We start from the raw sequence: 21,905 nt of genomic DNA, 5'->3' as shown, positions 1-21,905 counted from the left end.
GCCCAAGGTGTGTCCTTTAGGGCCTTTCAATAAATACCTAATTTATTCTTAACTCTGTCTAGCCTCTGTTCTAGGTGAGCCTTCTCCAGGCTTCAGAGGGAGGCACTGATGGGATTTGGCAAGGCCAGAGGGCTTTAGGCTCTTTCAAACCCCAGCGGCGTCCATGTTGGACCTGTGCCCAGCCCAAGCAGATTTGGTAGCTAGAGGAAGGCCAGGTGAGTTTTATTCATAGGACACTTTATCTCCAAGGAGGCAAGAAATTCAAATTAGTTAGTACTTGAAGTCATTCCCCATGGTAACTGAGCTTCAGGGGAGAATTTTGTGGCAATTCCTATAGCTAGGAATGATTTCTCAGTGAGTAGCAAAAATCTGGTTAGGGGTCAGTGTTTCCAAATGCCAAAGCTTAGGAAGGTTTTCACTGTCAAATGCAGACTCATTCCCCTTCCAAGCACTGGTGGCTGGGAAACACTTCACATCACCTGGCAAGTTTTAAAGCACCACATTGTTTGGGAATATCATCAAGGAGTCCACAATCAAGGCCTCAGTGATAATGCTCACTAATGTTTACTAATATGAATTTTAATGGCCTCTGAACCATTGTGTTTGTGTAGTGTCCTTCACTGGATATATTCAAGAACTGTCTGGACACAATCCTGTGCCAGGTGCTCTAGAATGACCGTGCTCGAGCGGGGAGGTTGGGCCAGATGATCTCCTGTGGTGCCTTCCAACCTGACCCACTCTGTGATTCTGTGAACTAGTGTCCATTTATCTCTTTCATGCAATGTCTAAACAGTAAAAGATCCATAAAAAGAACCCTACTGAGGGAGTAGGGGTTTTGACTTTGTGGTCTAAACATAAGTTTATTTTATCTCTGTACTTTGGAACTGTAGATACAAATCTAGGTAAAATTGATACTGCCTTAAGCCACTCTGAAACTGATAAACAGTTTGTTATGCAGAAGTGGCTAAGCCATGCAGTTCATGGTGTTTCTTATAAAAGTAGGGGTTTACTCAGAAGGACTCTGAATAAATTTCCTTTTCTCTGAATCAGGCTTGTTGGCTGCATGCACTTCAGCTCCTTAGATTTCTTGATATGCAATGTGCAATGTTGTACATGAATTTTCAAGCCACACAAGATGCCTGTGCTGTATAAATATAATAAATTCAAAATAGCCTTACACTTTTTTCCCCTTACACTTTTTTTCAAAGACATGGATAGCTCCTGCTCTTTCCATGTCTCTATTGGACTTTATTCATATATCAAAAAATAACCCCTCTGTCCTGTCTTTTGTAATGCTGTCAGGTCACTTTCAGCACTGCATATACATCTTCCTTACTTTTTCGGAAAATCCTTTCCACCATAAAAATATTCCATCAGAAGTAGTTGTGTGACCTTGAAGAGAGTATCCCCTAGTGCCAGTGGAGATATTCATTTGCAAAGCTCTGCCTTCAGCCTGGTGCCACACACTGCAGAGTCCTGCAGGAGTGTTACCACCCCTCAGCACTGCCGCGGTTTTCCTTGAACATAACACTAGAAAGAGAAACGGGGCTGGTTTTTCTGGAGCAGAAGTTGGAGAAATCACTTACTAATGTCCAGTAGTATCCCCTGGAAGTAGGCTTTCAGTGTGTCACATCTGCTGGCAAGCTGTCACTGTTCTTGTGGAAAATGTGAGTGCCAGCCGAGCACTATTAACCAATAACCAAACCATAAACCATTGGTGCTGCATCTTATTTGCAATATAACAGCTGAATATGGGCACATTTTCAGTCACCTCAAGGGGAGTTTGGCATGTAGATAAAGGGTAATAAACAGTGCCTTGCTTTGATATGGAACAAACCAATAAATTGTTAAAATGTAAGTAGCAATAGACCTGCACTGTGATGGAGCCTCACATGGGGTGTGTTCTTGAAGAATAACTGCGTGTCAGTTGGATGAAATCTTCCACCATGGAATGCAGGACATAGCTTTCACAAGTGACTGCAGTGACCAGAGATTTCAAAGCAAAGAACTAGATAGGAGAAAATGTTGTTCTGAGTGCCTCTGCACCTGCCCTGGGAAAATAAAGGCACTTATAGTCTAGAAGGGCACAGAAGAAAAGAACAAACAAGATGGTGCCCTGCATTTCAAAAGTCTCTTTGTACATAGCTCTCCTCTACTGAGGGTTAGCATACCCCAGCTTTGCCTTCCCTTCCAGGAGGAATGCAATAGCACTAGCAAAGAAATATACCTGCAGCTTACAAACAACTGGTATAGCATAGTCAAGGCTGTCAGCATGAAGACTTCTGTGGCAAAGCCTAGTTTGCAAATATTGGTGCTAGTTCATAATTGCCAAACCCTGGTGCAACACTTTCCCTGCCTGTTGGGGAGTCTGTATGTTGTGTTCAGACTTGGCTTAGAGCCCAGAGCAGCCTGGGTTTTATTCTCCTTTTGTATGAACATGGAGAAGATTTTCCAGTAGGATGGATGGCTTAGCAGATAATGCACTGGCCTTTCAAAGTTGGGAACGTGGTTTGGGTTCAGTTTGAGGTCTCAAGCAAAATGATATTACTGGTCTAGATAATTCACGGTCGGTTGTATGCAACAGTCTGCACGCTGTGAATTTGCCTCTGGTTTGCCTTGCACAGGTTTACAGTATTTAAAGAACAATGCCAGCAAGGTAGTGGTGTTACATCAGCCTCAGCTACTTCCACCCCACTCTGCCCTTCTATGGCAGTTTATACTAGTATTTGAATTCTGTTTGTGTGCAAAACTCCAGAGTGCTGGGATCTTCAACTTTTTTCGTCCGAGCTTGGCTTCCTCTTTTATTGTTTGGGTTTGTTAACTGGCTGCTGTTGTCCTTCTCAAGTCCCAACAACCATTTTTCAACCCCCTTGTTTTTCCACAGGAAAGCCAGGAAGAAAGGCGTTTTCAGCATGGCCTCTCTCCTTGCTGGGTTTCATGCACAGACTTTAATCATTGCCTTGCCTGGAAAAGGGAAAGAGCTTTTCTTAGAATGTCCTACTGCAGCATATAAAGACTTCCCCCCTTCTCCCTTCCTACTCATTAAAGCACAATTGTTGACTGTTTTGGGGTCCCTCTGGGTAAGGCTTGTTTGTAATGTCAATTACCTTGAGTTTATGAGTTAAGAGCTGTTGCCGGTCCTGTGGAAAAAGGAATCCTTCATTTAGCTGTCACTGGCATACACTGCGGTTCATTCGGCCAAGAGGAAATGGGGATTAAAGGACCTGGTCCTGCTCCCGCTGGAGGCGGTGGTATGGCTCCTGGTGAGAACAATGGGAGCAGACCCCAGGCTCAGAGGAGAGGGTGGTCCTAGCTAGGGTGCTCCCCTGCTCCCCCTCTTCCCTCAGTGAATGATGATAATTACTGCAGGAGCGTCTGCTTGGTTCACTTCCTCCAATTGTTCCCAAGCTCTTATTTTGCTTGATGCTCAGAAAGGGTCATTTGTTTAGCTGCATAGCAAAGCTTGTCTAGGATGACTTAATGTGTTCCTGAAATGCTTGAAAAGGTGGGTGACCACTGCAGAGAGAGGCAGAGAGAGTAGCTGAATAGAGGTTCCTTGCATACTTTAGCCCATCCTGGTCAAAGTGATAGGGGTGGTTGACAGTGTTGGTGGCACGAGGCCAGTTTTTTGATGAGATATAAAGAAACTGTGATCTCATTTCCAAACAGAAACCTACTTTTGGATAACTTGAGTAAGTGTTCAAGTGCTCTTTTTGAGGAATTAAAGTGGTTCACCTGTCTGCTAACCAGGTGCTTTGATGAAGGATTGCTTTTTGTCTGCAGTGGTTCCCCACTGCTCTCTTAGGGAGAAGCAGAGTGATAGAACATGAAAGAGGGAAGTTCTGTCAGCAACCCAAAGCTAATGAAGGCCCAGTTATGACACTTTTCACCCCAGATGACTTAATTGTCACTGGAATGGGCAGTTCTGAATAGGAAAAGCCCTTTTTTTTTCAATTACTGAGGAGCACAGGACTGCCTTTATCACACCACTATGTATTGGTGTAAACAAGTAGACTTTCAGCCTGGTGTGTAAAGCTTTGCTTGCAAATTCTTCCTTTGCTGCTGGTAAGATACTGGGTATTTGTGTTTGTTTTCCCATTGTGGAAATGTGTTGGGAAACATCCTTAATAACAGCTGAGCTTTAATTGCTGAGAAAGCCAGCAGCTTCGCTCTACGTCACAAGTTCAAGTAACAGCTGGAAAGTGCAGAGATTTTTTTTTTTGTAGCAAGAGATATTCTCACTCCACGGACAATACTTGTTAATCCTCCCTTGCATTTCTTTTCACCTTCTTTCTGAGGGCCTTATGTTGCTGAGCAGGCATGAAACAAATCTCAGAGGACCTCCAGTGAGGAATTCTAGAGTTACTTCTTTTCTTTAGAGAAAGGATGTCAAGATACAGAAAGAAAGTCAAATGCTTAAAGCTGTGGTGCGGAGCTGTGATTGCAGTGATCTCTGATGGGAAGTGAAACTGAAACAGACTTCCAAGTCTGGGTGCCTTAGGTAGGCATTTCATGGTGGAAATGTGGTCAATCTCCTTCCAGCTTAAATGGGATCTCTCAGCTCCCTTGTCCTCAGATAGCAGCATTTCCCTATGCAATTCCTCTTGGCAGAGTGCTGGGCTTTTTTTTTTTAGCTTTGAATTGCTATGGATATTCCTCACGTGCAGGAAGTCACTGATGATGCATAGGCTGTGTTACAGCCTTAATCAAAACTGAGCATATTCAACATCTTATTGAGAAATTTGGAAATGTTATGACATCAGCTCTTTTTTGTAATAACCATGAGTACTAATAATCTTGTAATAATCTTGAGAACTCAGATCCTGTGCAGCCCCAGCATTCAGTGGTGTCAGATTTATGATTTCATAGTAAGGATTGCCTACTACGTCATTAAGGACTCCACAAACAGTGCTTTGCTTTGAAGCAGAGAATACTTTACTACTCCATGCCCAGCTCCTAGGTTTCTCTAGTTCCGAGCAGCAAAACTTCCAGTGAAAGACTTCATATTGAGAATATATCTCAGTGGCATCAGATTAATCATGCAACCTCCTGAGCCTTCTGGATTTCAGAAAGAAAATGTTAAAGGACTGAGGTACTCTTCACCACCACCATTCTTTGTTTTCACTTGATCGTGTGAGCCTCCTCTGTCTAGTGCCCTTGTACACAAGCCATGTGTCAGCTGAGCTGTGGCAAACTTGGTAGCTGTTAGCCATGCATGGTTTTGGTCTGCCCTAGATGTGAGGTAATATAATTTGGCTGAAAACTTGCTGAAAGAAGCTTGAACTGAAACAAATTGAAAACACAGACATGGACAATTACAAAGGTTTGACTGACATATAGCAACTCCATACGCCCCGCACGCAAGCCGTGTGTCTGAACCCTTGAGCTGCTTGCTCACAAAACTTGGTTTGTTCACCACACGTGCATGTGGGTTGTGATGCACAGGCAGTACTTTTTAAGAGACACTGGCTCTGGTGAGCCCACTGTGCTGCCTGCTCCTCCTGTGTTCTCAGGGAGAGGGTGATTTTTCTGGATGCAACCTAAAGGACTGACTGGTTTGGTTTTGCCAAATGTGCTGATTGTATGATGATATGTGCTTATGTCACTATGTGCTGATTGGGCACATTCTCATTTCCAGTGACCTTGGCTAGCAAGTTAGCTATTTAGTTTTAACAGTAGCAGCATGTTGAAAGTAACACAGGGAGAGGAGGAAAATTGTGCTGCTCACTGGAAACAGAACAAGACAAGGCTCTAGTCATTTTTTAAGCCAGTTGCTCCAGAGTGAAAAAATACTGGATATTTTTATCTAAGCAGGTCACATTTTGATGAGGAGCCATAGGGTCTAGGGTTCAGAGGGCAAGAGTGACTATCGCTAAGGATCTTGCTGTGCTGTAATCCCTCCTAAGCCATGGGTTTGCAGGGTCACCTTGGCTGTGACACTTGATCAGTCAGCTCAACCTTAAGCAAGAGGCAGCCAGACTGTCCCCTGCCAGCCCAGATGTCACAGTGTCCAGCTCTATAAGTGATTCTTCCCTTTCTCTAGCAGACGTAGCTGTTGATAAATTATAATGCAACAATCAATCTCTGGTTCCCAGTTCATTGCTAATAAATAATTGACATCATTGTGACTATTGTTAATTTGAAAGATTTGACAGAGGAAAGTTCATTGTTACTAATAAAGGGCTGTTGTCTTAAAAGGATGGGGATTTTGGGTGCTCCATTGCCAGATTCTACAGTTTTGTCTTGATATTTGCTCTATTGATATTTACTGTTTTCTGTAGAAACAGCTGAGAAAGTGCCTAAAATCAGGGCTTATCAGGAGTTATAAGACAAGATTATTCTGAAGTACAGAAGTTTTTTCAAAAGACATCATCAGCATTTTTAGAGTAGGAGAAGCAAATGTGGTTACTTAGAGGCCTGGTAGCTCAGCCCAGAGGGAGGAAGAAATGTCGTACCCACACAGAGGCATGCAGTGCAATTCCCCACACCCACCTGGCATCCAACTCGCACTCCCAAAGGGTGCAGCTGTTCCCTAGATGTGCTGGATGCCCAGAGACATCCCAAATGACACTGGACTCCTATGTGTTCTACTTCATGTTAAGAGATGTGAAAAAATCCCAGCACTGGTGAAACTGGGATAGGAGACAAATGTGTTTAACTCATTTCTTAAGGCTGGTTATTTGGCCATGTTAGACTGCATAAGAATAGCTGAGATCAGTGGAAACCTTCTCTGATTGCATGTAAATGGAGGATTGTCAAAACAGCAGTATGGCTGAGTGTCCTTTGGAGAGACAACTCCAGATGCTGGCACTGTGCCACTTCTGAAATGCATGACTATGAGGAGGACAAGGAGGAACTTGTGGTGGTAGATAATGCTCATTACCAGAAGGTTGGTTGGTCTCCAAGATTGCCATGACCAGATGAACAATAGCTTAAGTGGACTGCCCTTATCTATTCTGACCTATTGGTGATAGACAGTATTTGGTTACTTAATTTAACTGCTCATGGTTGTGGCAAGCAGGACAAGATTTCATCTCAGAAGTCATCTCTTGATAGCACTTTCATATTTTATCTCCTTGCCTTTACTTCCGTGATATCTGGACCATATTTTTTCATTAGGGCTTTTAACAAGACCGGTCAACTTTTCTATAGCTGTTTACCATTCTTCTGAAATCTCTGAATATAGCTCTCATAAACCTAGACATCCATCTTCTCTCCTTTCCCTTCCCCCCAAGATTTTTACATTACTTATAATTTCTAATCTTAAGCATAGTGAAAGGTGTTCTCAGAATCAAAACCATAGAGAAGTGTGTCAGGATGGGCTGATCTAATTGACTCACAAACTCTAGGAACTGGCCTGTGGTTGAAAGAATGACTCAAAGTGTTCTCTTTTACTGAAAAAGCTGAAGAGTGTGGTCTAAGAGATGTGGATAGTATTTTCTTGTTAGTAAAATTTTAGCTGTCTGGCTGGTGAAAGAGGAGTTTCTCCATGCATATTGTGTCTCTCTATCATCTCTTTCCTGAAACATCACCCCACCTACATGGAAGGATGGCACGTGTGCTCATGTTATGTGTGGTAGTGCCCTGTGCTGTTTGTGTAGTCTCTGCATCAGCCATGGAGGCAGGCAGGACTCTGGGCAACAAAGACACAGCACATGGCAGTTCAGGCACTTAAAATGGCAGCTTATGTGGTCCTTGGCCCTCAAGTAAATTTAAGAAAATTATTAGATGCAACTGGGGCATGAGAGGGAAGCAGAGATTTTGACCACAGGAACTTTCACTGTCTCTTTGGCAGCAGAAAGCAAATCTATTAGGTACTGAACACAACAAGACTCGCTGGGGCAGTGCACAGGCCCTGCCAAAACTGGGGATCAGGTCTTTCAACCTAACTGGTTCAACAGGGTGTTTGGGGCTGCTGGACCAGTCTTATCCCCCAGCAGAGCCTAGCTGTGTTGTGCAGTGGTTCTGGCTTTCATTGCAGCTCTGAGCTCTCACCTCTTCACATTTCTGTTGTACTTGCTCATGTTTATCTTGTGGGGATCAAGATGTACTTGAACTTTAGAAATGAAAACGGAAATTTGAACAGGAAACATGGCAGATTGACATGTTCCTCATTATCACTGCTACATTTGTTAGACATATGTTTTAAAAATCAAAACACTGCAGTATTCAAAGCACTGGGGGTGGGGGCAAGGAGGGAGACCCATCCATGCCCCACCCAGGGTGTTTATCTTTGAGGATGATTCATCTTTGGATGAAACTACACAGCCAACCATAGCTGATGCTGAAAAGTACTTCAATACCGTTCAGAGATTTCCTGACTGAAATCCCAGTTCCTCCTCAAAGATGGGGTGAGCTTACTGAACAGGGAAAACAGCGTGGACCAGATTATGCCTCCTAGGAAAAAACAAACCCACTTTAAAATGCAGGCTGCCTACACCTATCAGCATTGGAGATGGAGCACTGTATGCTGGTGGCAATCTGACAGCCTTCAGTTTAAGGTGGTTCCTTACTGAACTTCTGACAGCAGGAATGCTGTCCCACTCCCACTGAGTTTGCTGGGCAGTAGGGCTGAACAGCACATGCACCTGGGGGCTCTCACCTGCAGATCAGCAGCTCATGCACTGCTTTTCTGATATGAGGCACACCTGGCTGCACTGAGATTGCCCAGATCAGCAAAGTGTGGTGAGATAGAGCAACCCCCAAAAAGAGAGTCAAAAGCATGTAAGAAAGGGCAAGCATTTCTCATGCTTCCTGGTAAAAAGAAAAGCAAGACAGATTGCTTGCTCCTCAGAGCTCCTCTGGGCTCTCTCTTCAGTTGCTACTGTGCTGAGAGAGTTGATCTTATCCTGCTGTTGGAGTGCCTTCAGACAGCACAATGTGGACTGATGTTCCCTTGGCACCTTGGCCCTTGTATGCACTTTGGTCAACCTCAACATTAGACTAAATCAGACAAAGGAAGGACCTAAGAGAAAAGTTGTGCTTATGATATACCAGCCCCTAAACCTGAAGGATGCAACTTCATAACAATAGGAGAACCTCTGAAACTGATCCTTGTAGAACAACACCAATGTCATGGATACAGAACATTTTATTTCAACTAATTAAATCTGCATGGCCTCTCCTGGCCACACATAATGACAGGAGAGAAACTGGAAGGAAGGTACAGTCATTACCAGTCAGTAAATTGACTTAGGGGTCATTTTTATTTAATTGTTGGGGAAAAAAAGTCTTCTTACAGAAGAAGTTAATTAGCTGAAGACACACAGACTTTGCTGGTATTCAGTGAATGAGAGGAGAGGTTCTGTCATCATCTTGGAGCTGTGTCCTTGTTCACCTAGCTGTGCTAGCCATGTACAGTGTTAGCTGCAGAGATCTGGAATGAGGTTTTAAAATGCTTCTGTCTGACACAAGTCAGGCCCTTAGATGCCTGGCCAGAAGGAAAGTGACAATGGGATTGCAGCAAAACCATGTCAAAATCAGTAGGGACAAAGCCATTGAGACAGATGGATTCAGAGCTGCAGGGCTGTAAACCTCTGGATGGTCTCAGACATGGAGGACTGTCTCTATATGTAAAGCTACTTTTCAGAGCCACAATCTTCTTACTTTCTGCTTTATGGATAGAAGAATGTAGACAAAAGGATTTAATTTGGAATACACCCCATTTTTAAGATGCAGAATGCAAGAAACTCTTCTTGGGCACACAGCTATGCCTCCTTGGTGTAAGTCGTGCTGGTTTTTTAAGCACCCTTATGGTGGTCATATGGGCATTGGTCTCCAGAGGAAATAGACCCCTGAAACAGTCACACTTCTGCAAGAAACTCTAAAGAGAAAGGAATTTGCTCAACAAAACTTGTGAGAAAAGAGCTCATATATTCCCGATCCTTCATCTGTCCTGATAATACAAGTTTGAGTTAATTTTAATGCTTGCTTTCCTGTGGCAAGTCTATGTGAGGTAATACCTTTCCTGTGCAAGAAGATCCAAAACATGTACAAACAGATCATAGAATAAACAGAATGTAGGTAGTTTCTCAAATTCTTCACTTTTAAAAACTTTTATGGCTTGCGCCTTGTAAATTTGTCTGGGTCACTGAGGGCTGTATTCTGGTAGGCTTTATGGGGGAGCATGGTGGTGTTGAGAAGGTGCAAATAACTCAGTTTTTCACATCTCTTCTTCAGCAGTCAAGAGAATTCTGTCTTTTTAGGGTGGTATGAGGTAGGGAATTGTGGAAGATGACAAAATCGTAGCATTGCTTTTTCTTTTTTTTTTTTTTATTTTTTTATTAGGTGGAGTGGACACTGCTCAAAAGAGGTGTCAAAATTTCTGTCAGGGCATGTTCTCACCACAGCTGCTGGTAGTGTTTTCCTATCCCCACATGCTACTGGGCTGCCTGCTGGATCTGCTGAGGTCCTGGGAGCAAGCTGAGGCTCATCCCTCTCTTGACCACAGACATTGTCCAAAGGTTGGTTTGTAAATTAGACACCAGTAGTAGCTGACCTGCTTGTGGACTTTACTCTCATTGCTGAGTTAAGAGAACCCACCTATGGGGAAGAGAGGCACATGTTTCCCAGACACCAGTCAGCCTGAGCTCCAAGGGGGCTCCCTAGAAAGGTCACTGCTATGAGTATGTGGCTGCTGGTGTCCAAGTGCAGCTTTTCCTCTGAGTTTATTTAATTCCATGTCCATACAAGTGTACACTCACAATGTGATGGGAGAAATGAAGTCTCTGTTGCATGGTTAAAATACTTGCAAGTATAACTATGAGGTGATATTATATTGCTATAATTATGTAATCATCTGCTCTGTTTAAAAACCCCCCAGTTTATCGTTTTCAGTAGTGATTTTTCTGTGACCAAAGTCTACGTGTTGGGAAGAAGATGAAAGCAACTAATCAATTCCTCACGTTTTCTGTTCCTATTTTATCATTCTAGACTTCATTTTATACAGTTTTTTTTTTCTTTATAGGCAGCTTTTCAGGAAGGTTTCAAAAGGTTGACAACTAGAGTCCCCTAAAATAAGGACAATATTTCAGTTTCCACTTATTTCCACAAATAGATGTGGGGAGAAGGGGAAAGGGAGATGGTTCTTTCTGCACTGACTTTTTCTCAGCTCGACATTATTGAGAAGATGGTCACCTAGTGAAACTCAGTGCAAGTTTAGGTTTTGTTTATTTTTTTTAATTCAAGTCTGATTTGCTGGCTAAAAGCTGAAGGTATTGCCCTATAAGACAGAAGTATTTGTTTCTTCTTATGGTACCTTCCAGTAAAGTGATGATATGCAAATTGCACATTGGAATTTTCTATGTAGCCTCCAAAGACTGACATCCTAGCCAGCCCTTCCTGGACGAGGTGTCAGCTCAGAAAGAAAACTGAGCCTATAATGTGTCAGTCTGATCCCCAGTGAGAGGGCAGGCTCCAAAGGGAGAGCAAAGATTTTAAAAGGAAAGAGTATTAATATGCCAGCAGGTTATATGATACGTAGCGTAATTTCTGGGGTCTAGGGTTGATTTCCTTGGCTATGCATGTGAGACTGACAAGTCCACTTGCTGACATGAAGTGCAAAGTTTTGATTAGAGTAAGTGCTCTTGCTTTTCTTTTCTGTGCCTGTGTTTCACTAATGTGTTTGCTTTTTTTTGTGCTTTATTTTACAACACTGAAAGCAGCAAATCCCAGGTGCAGACTCTAATCACAGCTAGCTGTGAAAGAAACAGGTTGAAATGCTGATTTCACATTCACCAGGGTAAATCTAGAGTGTGTCTGCCAGCTCCAGGCTAGAGGTTTTAAACTGGTAGCCTGGTTGAATTTTGTTACATTCTCTGTGGTTTGTGGTTTTCACTTCCCGTGTTTTGTGAAAACGGATGCGAGGACTAAGGATTGGGGCTTGATCTCTCTTAAATTAAAATCACTACATGTTACAAGATGGGAGAGGTGATTCTGGTTAGTGCCATGGGACTTCCAGCTGTGTTGGCTAAGTAGCTGCTGTAAAAGACTTGTCCACTTGTATCTGCCTTTCCCATTTGCGCAGTGTGGTTTGTGGAAAGGCAGCATGCAGGAGGACGTTGTCATGAGCAGCAGCAAGGTAAGTGCAGCAGCACTAAGTGCGGTATTAAAATGAGAGGGTAGAATTTTCATGTGTTTCAACCAATATGGAAACAAAACACCCTCCTTTATTTATATTGGACAGGTCCCTGGACCCAGAAGAATAAATGACATGGTCACACTTGTTTATATCCGTGTGCTGGGAGGTGCATGCTCTCCAGAGCTGATGCAAAGAAACAGTTCCAGCTTTCTTTTCTATTGTGGTCATTGCTTTTCATCTCCTGGGGTAAGACTCGGGTTGTAGGTCACCAGATTTATTCTTCAGCCAGCCTCCAGTAGCCTCAAAACTGTGGAATGTTGTTTTAAAAATGCAAACATGTAAAATGAGAAGACATCTAATGCCAGACTTTTGGTGGAGACTAGATTTAGGCTTAAGACAGCTGGTGCCAGAGCATTTGCCTGTTTCTAGGCTCTGGAATCCCATGCAAGGGGATATCAGAGCAGCAGAATCAATTAGAGGTCTTAAAAGTAATGCATAAACTTCTGGGTGACACTAATTTTTTACTCAGATGAGCGTATTTTATGAGCTGAACTGCTGGCTGGAGAGGTGCAATGTCATTGTTATAGGGAAGCAGATAAACCATTATAAAAATTCCCCTCCCAAGACCAACAAAATTCTTCAGATGTTGATTTGCTTTTACTCTGTGTTTTACCTTGTGGGAGCAAGGAAGAAGAAAGGAGTTTCCATGTGAAATGCACAGATTCATACCTGCCCAACCATGCTCAGATGAGTTAGGACTAGGAGTTTATGCTGCTGATCTTTAACCCAGATTACATGCCGGTGCAAGGGAATGAAGGTGCCTAAGAATTCCCCTCAGACATCTAACAGGAAGATTCCATCTTTTATCCAAACACATAAAAATATACAGGACTGTTTGACTGATGAGTTTTTCACTGCAGCAAATGTTGAGCATTGACAGGCAGAGTCTTTGTCCCTCCCTATGTAGCTCCAGCTTCCCGTGACAGAGAGAAGCAGTAAATGCCCACTCACCTGCAAGTTAGAGCAGAGACTTGGTGAGCAGGGGGAACCCAGAGAGATTTCTGTTCAAAACCATAGTGCTGTCCTCTAAGACTTAAGAGAATGTATGCCATGCTTTCCTTCAAGAAGCATTGCTTCACCTTGGAGGGAGAAGACCCAACTTTTTCCTTGTGCTGTCAGGACCGATGCCTGAGAAGGAGAAAATGGGAACAGATGAGAGCTGTCATTTCTCCTTGTCCTTTGCTTACAGAGTGAATGGTGCAGGGATCCCTTTCACAGAGCCACAATGCAACTATGGAATAACCTGTGCTCCCCAGGGTTACAACATTTCATATCCTGCCTATGGAGTCAGTTCCCTAACCTCTTGCCCAGTACAGCAGACCATGCAGAATTTAGCCCTACAGAATCACAAAATTGTTTCAAGGAATCGCAGATTGGTGGTTTTGTCTTCATGCAGCAAGAGTAAAACCTCAGTTCTCCCCTTCTCAATGCTTTCCTGAATGATAGGATGGCACTGACAACACTACAGCAGAGCCTATTGAAAGCATAACTCCTTGGGAGAGTTCTCTGATAAGCAACAAAAACAATGAGGATAACAAATGTAGGCTGAGTGCTCATATTTGCTGACCTCTGTCTGTAGCGATCATAGAAACAACTCAGGCAAGCCATAAAATTTCTCCAGATGGCAGCCACTGAACCCAGTTTATAGAGTAATAGTTTACTCTATGAACAGTCCCGAGGATTTCAGCAGGACCACGAGGTGCCATGTGTAGGGAGAATGGAACAGGAGTGTCTAGTCTTAGTCTGCTCTTTAGTGTTTTTTATGAACACCAATTTTTGGTCGTGTAGGCAAATTCTTCACTATGTACAATACCTTGATTTGGACAGGGATCATGCCAAATGCTGCTACGTCCACACTGTAGAAGGAGAAGGGCTGCAGAAAGCAGGGCAAAGGAAGGATCGCTGCAACATCAGTGCTTTCCTTCTTGTGTCCTCCTAGATGGAAACACCACTAGGAGGTGGAACAATGATCACTGCTTGTGTCTGCACAGCCAGCGTGCTTTCACCAGCACTCTGTCCAAGGCAAATGTCTTTGGAGTCTGTAGAAAAAAAGACACAAATAAAAAGCAAGATTGTTTGTCTGCTGCCTGGTTTTGTCAAAGGTGAATTGTGCCAGAAGAATCTGATATCTTATCAGAGAAAGCTAATTGATTTTCCTTGTAAAGGAAACACAGTTGATCTGACTATCAGCAAAGCATTTGATATGACACCACATGGGAAATTATTAATTCAATGGGGGATGATGGGGTTAGGCACAAGAACAGTGTGTGGAAGTCTGGCTAAGAAGGGGATGAATACAAGTGATGTTGGTGTGGGGATGATCAAGCTGGAGGAGGAGACTGCTTGTACTCAAGGAATAATCTTGGGTCTGATTCTTCTTAACATTTTCAGTATGGCCTTGTGATGGAATGTAGGAGTGTGTGGATGAAATTTGTAGATGAGAGCAAGTTTGGGACCATAGTTATTATGCAAGATCAGGGTATGATACAGGAAGCACTGACTGACCTTGAGGGCTGGACTAATAGAAAAGGGATGAAATTCAATATTGCAGAGTGCAAGGTCATGCACTTAGGGACTAATAACATGAATTTCCACTATAAGCTGAAAGCTTATCAGCTCAAAACAAGCGTAGAAGAGAAAGACTTGGGTGTATTAGTTGATGGGCTAACTAAGAAGCAGAGATATCATACCACCATGAAAAAGACAAATGTGAGTGTAGGGTATATGAGTTACAGCCTTCCCAAGAGGCAGGGAAGTATTAATGCCACTGGAGAGGGATGAGATCTCCCCTGGAGCACTGCTGGCTGCTGTGGTAAAGAAAGATGAGGCCCTGGCAGCGCAGGTGCAGAGACAGGCTATTAGGAGCATCAGAGGATCTTATCAGCTCGGGTCTCCATCACCCAGTGAGCGGCAGCTGTGAGGTGACACAGGGGCTTTCTCTAAATAAGCAGTGGGTAAATGCAGTGGGGAGGAAAGCATGAGCTCAGAGACAACACTGGCAAACGAACAAATACAAACTGACCATGGATACACTGAGGATTGCAGGGTTTATGGTCACTCATGGGCAGAGTGTGGCAGAAAGGCATTAGTTTGGTCTTTGGGGAAGATTGTGGTGACAGTGGCATCATGGGGCTGATGTCCCTACAGGTTCCTTGTGGCCACGTCTTGCTGGCTGGCACCCGAGATTTAGTGGGGGTTGTTGCAATGGTAAATGCTCCTTACTCCCTGGGGCTTCCCAATGTCAGTCTGCCCTTCTGCCCTCTCCCTGGGTATCTGTGTGCACCGGCTTTCCTAAAATCTGTGCCCAGACTCTGGCTGGCATTTCCATTTGACTGACAGGAGTCAGGAAAAACCCAACTGCAATGTGTCAGTGTGTTGGCACTGCAAGTGAGATGAGGCCCAGCCCAGGCTTCACAGTTTCACCGTGTTTGTGGGCCAGCCAAGGCCATTTTGGGAAGCCATCAGGGTGATCTGATGGAGCATAGAGATCTGGCCAGTCATGTTTCAGACCTTCTTGTGTGCTGGGTGAGCTGTCAGCCTCCATTTTAATTGCTCTCACATAGCATCATCCTCTGCAAATGAGAAACTACAGTTCAGAGTTTTTGTCCATTTCTTTCAAACAAATATGATATTTTTTTTTCCTTTATCCCTTTTTACCCTCTATGCTTTCCCTCCCCCATTTTTTCCTTTTTTTTCCCTTTTCTCCCCTCGACGCTAGTTGACATTTACCAGAACCCAGTGTGATTTAGTGACCTTGGGCATACTGTGCACTTTAATTTGTCAATTTGGGAAATTAATTTGTGGAAGAATGAGTGGAAGTCAGAGGTCAGGCAGTTGGAGCGCAGACCTGCTGACAGGTTGACTGTTGGTGGGGGGCTAATGAGAGCACACCACCAAGCGAACGGAACAAAAGCAGACAGATTACACTGCCCGCTCGCTGGCTGGAGTCAATAACATCGGGCCCTTGTGCCTCCTTCTCTGCCACGGTTCTGCCTCATGCTGCTCGGGCAGCAGTTCAGAAACAGCCACAGCGGCCTTCTGGGAGGAAGGGATGGGTCACTGGTTGTGAGGCCGCTTCATGGTGAGGACGGAGAGCTGGCCACGGCAGCGCTGCCAGCCCAGCCCCAGCACGGAGGCAGTCACCGGAAAGGTTGTATCCGGGCATTTGCAGTCCTGCTGTCTGCAGCCACCTGGGCTCCAGGTGAATCTCAGCATCTCTGCTGGGTACCGACAGCCCTGTTCAGAGAAGTGGGATTTGTTTTCTGCCTGGCTCTGCCCACAGCTGTGAGAGTGGCTGTAGAGCTGGACAGCTTGGTGGACAGGAAGTAGGAAGTATGATGGCTCCTGCTCAGCACCTTTCCACCCCCAAATCCCTTTCCTTCTCAGCTGGCAAAGGAGTGTATTTGTTAGGCACATTCCTGTGGGCGCATGCCACCATCTGCATGCAGCACGAGCAGAGGTTTGACCGCAAACAAGACCTGAACGTGCCGGAGAGAGATTGCATCTGCTGCCCTGCGGCAGCTGAACTGCTGCATCACGCTCAGGCTGCCCCCAAGCCCCGTGGCAGAATGACTGAGCGGTAGAGGATGACGAATGCTTTAAAGTGACAGCAAGTCCTCGGATTCTGCCTTTGGAACAATGCAGGAGTCAGGCAAGAGGCATGACTAGGTCATGTCAAAGTCAAGACCATAGCCTCAAGGCTGCTGGGGAAGGGACTCAACAGGACACACTTGTTTGCTATGCACGTCGAGGCAGAGGCTCCCACAGCTCCAGAACAGGACAGCTTCTGGGCCTCTGTGCCAAGGCTTGTGTCTTTTGGAGCTAGGAAAGGCTGGAGGACCAGACTCAGCATGCACAGCCCACAGGGCACACAAAAAGAACTACTTGTTTTGCTTTGACAGCTGGCACTGCACCCATGAAATGAGGGTAGGCTCGGAAAGGTGTTTCTTATTGTAAAATAGCTGACTAAAACGTGAGGCTCTGACAGCTGCTTGGGGAAAGGAGAACAGAAGGCTATGGAAGGAGCCTCTTTTCTCCTGTGATAACAAAAGGAAGAAAACCTCCCTGAGGCAGCAGCCTGGCTGCCCAGGAAGGTCTCCACAGCTCTGTGTGTGCTTTGACATTCACACTTGGAGTAGGGCATGACTCTCAGAGTCTCATATTTTGGAGTAGAATATAGTTTCCAGCTATGGCATGACAGATCTCCAACTGATCCAGATAATTTGGTGAATGTAGAGATGACTCTGAGAGAGATCTCAGGCAAACCATGACATGGGAAGTGCAGATGAAGACAACTTTGGAACTTACAATTCCTTTGGTACCATTCCAGCATGGAGTCCACTTCAGCAATCATTTGTCTGACTTTGGCTGTCACTGATAATGTGGTCAGTTGTTTCCTCTGCACTTCAAGTTCCCTTGTTTGGAAGGACTAGAGGGTGCCTTGTACTTCCATGCTTCCCTCAATGCCAGCAGACATGACTGCTCTCAGCCACACACCTACTCCATTTCCACTGGCTGCTGTGGTTCTGCATGGTGGTCCTTCCTCATGGATATCTTACATTTCTCTGGAGCTGGGGAAGATCTAACTCTTGCAGCTTGCACTAAGCTTCTTAGGTTTGAAGGAGACTGGGGGGGTCATTAGACAGCACCAGAGATGTGTCATTGAGGGGCAGATGAGGTCAGGCAAACTGGGGGAGCAGAAGAGGAGCAGGAGGGTGACTTTTAGAGGCTGTCAGGAAGCTGAGACCGTGCAGTCCCCATCCCTGCAAATTATCCTGATCTTTTGGATGTGCAACATTTCTCGCCTCTGGCTAAAACCTGGCTCCCGTGCTCCCCCTTTCCTTCACATGTTAAGGTGTTCCCAATATACCTCGCTCCTAAGATGACATATCCATCACTTTGCAGGAAGTTGTAAAAAATTCCTACACATTTTTTGCCTTGCCAAACCACAGAAAAGGTTGAGCAACTCGGCAACTTACGATTTCATTCTCTTCTGTTTCTCAGAACTGACAAGCGCACTGTTTGTCAGCATGCCGCTCACCCGGGAAGCACAGCACGTAACTTCCAAGAAAGCGGTGGCGATTCAGGCTTCAGGCATTTAAACAGTCACGCTCTCCATGTTTGCTCCCTGCTCCGTATAAGGCCCCAGCCCTGCGGCCTTGGCTGCACAGGGAGGGCTGTGCTGTGGGAGGGGTGGGTGAAGGCTCCCAGCCCCTCTGTCTGCCGGCACAGTTTGCCACTCTCTAGACACACAGGACAAGGCATGGCCCCACAGTGGCTCTGGGGACGCAGCCCTTGCGGGTCAGCTCCCTTCCTCATGCCCCAGGCAGGCAGGTGTGCAGCGGAACTGGTGCCGGTCACTGTGTGCAGAAACAGTCTGTGTTTCCCTCTGGTAGCAAAAATCACTGCAGACCTCTGCCAAATTTGAACTGCTGTTCTGCAGGGCACAATCACTTCATCCCCATTGGGCTGCTCCAGACAAGCCTGCGCCCAGCTGGATGTCAGGGGTTTGCACTTGGATATCAGATACAGTGTAGGCATGGGCTGAGAAGGGTCTACTCACCTTGCTCTGCCCTATGAAATTATCTCTGAGCAAAATTACTATTTAATATAAAATAAATATTTTAAACATTTTAATATTTTCAATAAATCAGGTGTATCTTGTAGTCTCTGGCCGTTAATTTCTTGGTGCTAGTGTTACTTCTTCATCTGAAGGTGCTGAGTCCCACTTCTTTAGCTGAATATGATGGAGTTGAGTTGTGGCATGGGACAGCCCTGTAGCTAAAGTATGTCTTGATGAAGTAAATGCTGTTCAACGACAGAAGTTGTTTACCTCTAAAGCCAGGCTGCTATAACAATTGAACAGTATACAAAACACATCCAGTGAGTTTGGGAATTTACTGTCACCACTGGGATGATTTGGAAATCCTCACTGCCTATTTCTGAGAAGGTTACCCACGAATAAATAAGCAACCTCTCTTCTTAGGGAGACTATGGAAACAGCTGTGACCAAAGCACAGAAGGGTTCCTGACAAGACAAAGTGCAGGAGGACTAATCACCCATGGATGAGGCACTGCAGGCACTCATTCGTGGAAGAAGCTTCTCTGAGCTCTACTAGCCTCATCTCGCTACTTGCACCTTCCTGTCTTAGCCTCACAAATAATCACAGACAAACAGAAAAATTAATAACATATTCACAAAACCTCGACAGAGGCATGTAAATTGTCTTTGGGACATCGTTTTTTTTGCTTCTAGCATCCCAGCTGAAACTTGATCAGGGTCTCTGTAATGTGAAAACAACATAAAGCTCCTTCTCTCCCCATTGAACCTGACAAGGCAGTCATGAGGTCATGGTGGGATGACAACTGCACAAGCAGGTAAGGAAAAGCCAATACAAGAAAAGCTTTCAGAGCTGCGTCTGCACCATGGAAAAGTGTGTGAAAAAACTCTGAGCCTTTGACTGACTTGTTAAAGGTGAAATCCCTGCACTGATGGACAAAACCCTGTGTTCATCAAGAGTGTAAACAATCCTTTCTCCCCTCCACCTTCCTTCCTAAAGAGTGAAAGTTTCCTGTGTTCCCTCCTTGACAGCCATCAGTTCTGGCCCTGACTCCCTACACCTGTGTGAGGGCTCCAACTAGCATTAACCCCTTGCTTACTGGAAACCAAACATATCCTGTGGATGTTGGTCTTCTTGATTTCAGCCTTTTCTCTCCCCTTAGTATCCATCCCAGACAGCCAGCTCAGCTCATCCAACCTGTGTGATGGCCAGTGGTGTGTGATCCCTGTGTATGGTCAGGATGAGGAAGGGCAGTTTTTCTGGAGGAGAGCTGTTCCTAAACGCCAGGGCCTCCCTGTTCTTCTTCCAGAATAAAACAGCATATGGAAGAGAGAGGTATGTTTGAAAGCCAGGACAAAACCTCCAGGTCTCTGCTTGTTTGGTCTCCTGGCAGGGCAGCAGGGAAGGTCATGGCCCTGTAGAAGTTCTGGGTACACTGTAGTGTGCACTAGCTATGGGACACAGGTGCAAAGACACATTGAAATGCCCAGTGGTAGGAAATTCAGCATCTCTCTGAATGGCACTGCCCCTCCCAGTGTTTTCTATCTTACTCTCCTTAATTCCCAGTTTTACTAAATCCTGGTCTCTTCACCACATTGTGACTCTGCTCTAATTGCTAATTTACCTTTCTGGTCCTTGTCTACCAGCCTGCAGTCTTATTTTCTGCCATGTCTCCTGTCCTCATACCCCATCCTGGTTCTCCTTGGTGTGATCCTTTCGCCTACTGAGCTCAGATCAAGGGGAGAACCTCTGCTGTAGGAGCTCAGGCTTGCTGTGATGCACAGAAAGGAGGACAGACTGCTCGGCAAGCAAATGTGTATGGAGGTGTTCCAGCAAGTCAGTGCTTGGGAACTTCAAACAAGGCCAGATTTGGGGCAGGAGATGAATTTTCACAGGGACATTGCAAGACAGACTGGCTAGGTCTCTGCCTGGTTCTTGTTCCACAGCACAGTGCTACTAACTCTGCACACTTGTCTTATGCCAGCAGACAACACACTTTTCTGCCTTGTTTCATTCACAGAAATGTCTGAGCTATTTGGGAGCATAGCAGTGAATAATTCACTCTGAGGCAAAAGTCTGTTTTCAAAAGAATCTCTACAGGAGAGAAGTGTGACAAATCTGTAGGCAGCTGAAATAAAAAAATCTCTTTTGCTAGGAAGTGTTGGGCAGCCTCAATGTCTCTCTTTGGAATGTAATACTATGGCCCCACAAAATGATTTTGCAAATCATCTGCAGGTATGCAATTTTTTTCTTCACTTAATGGCTATTAATATTAAATACAGCAACCATACATTATTTATACTGTTTTATTCATGTATTAATTTTAAATCAATTCTTAAAAGGTGCAGTGCCAGGGATGGAAATGAATTACTTAGGGCAATAAAAAAGGGCAGATCAAGGAGGAAATTAACCAGAGATATTAAAGCTGCCATGAAAGACTTATATTGGAAGCTTCTAGACTGGAACAGCATTTGATAAGAAAAGCCAGCATGCAGGTAATTTTGACCTAGAGAGGAGAGTCCTCAAATGTACGTAACATGGGAGTCAGACAAATAGAGGACAGACCTTGTGCAAGTGAGAAAGGGATTGCAGCAAGTACGTTTCTCTGCTACAAAGACATCAACTCTGAGGATTGCTGCTGCACTTGCCACACTTAGCGGGTCTTGGGCTGGGATGTAAACAAGACTGGAAGCTGGCCTCTGGAGATGAGGACTATCTCCACATTTCCAACTGTATCCTGCTTCCAGCTGTGGGGTTTGCAGATGGATGAAGCCAAATCCCAAGGTCCTACTGTTGCCCCTTCACTGTGGCTTAAGAGCTACGCAAGGCAAGTGTCAGAGGGACACCAAGCTTGGCGAGAAAGGACTGAGTTCAAACAGATATTTAGGAATGGGATTAATCCCACTTGGCTTTAGCTGTCAAAACCTTTACGCATCACTCAGGCTCCATCTGTAATACAAAAAGACCCCCCCAGAAGTGTTGGTCTCTGTTGACTAGACAGACTTTAGATGAATCTCACTTGGATATTTAAATAGCTGAAGATCCACCTGAAAATTGCAGTGGAAATGCTGATAATTACTGTACTGTACTGTCTCCTATTCATTTCTTGTTATCTCATTTTACCATAATGGCACTGTGAATCTCTCAGGCAATGTAAAGAGGGTTTAAGCATGGCAGAGCCCCTTTCAGAGCTAAAATCATTAGTA

Source organism: Parus major, chromosome 3 (assembly GCF_001522545.3).
Source record: "Parus major isolate Abel chromosome 3, Parus_major1.1, whole genome shotgun sequence".
Classification (NCBI taxonomy): domain Eukaryota; kingdom Metazoa; phylum Chordata; class Aves; order Passeriformes; family Paridae; genus Parus; species Parus major.
This window is presented reverse-complemented; position numbering follows the sequence as displayed.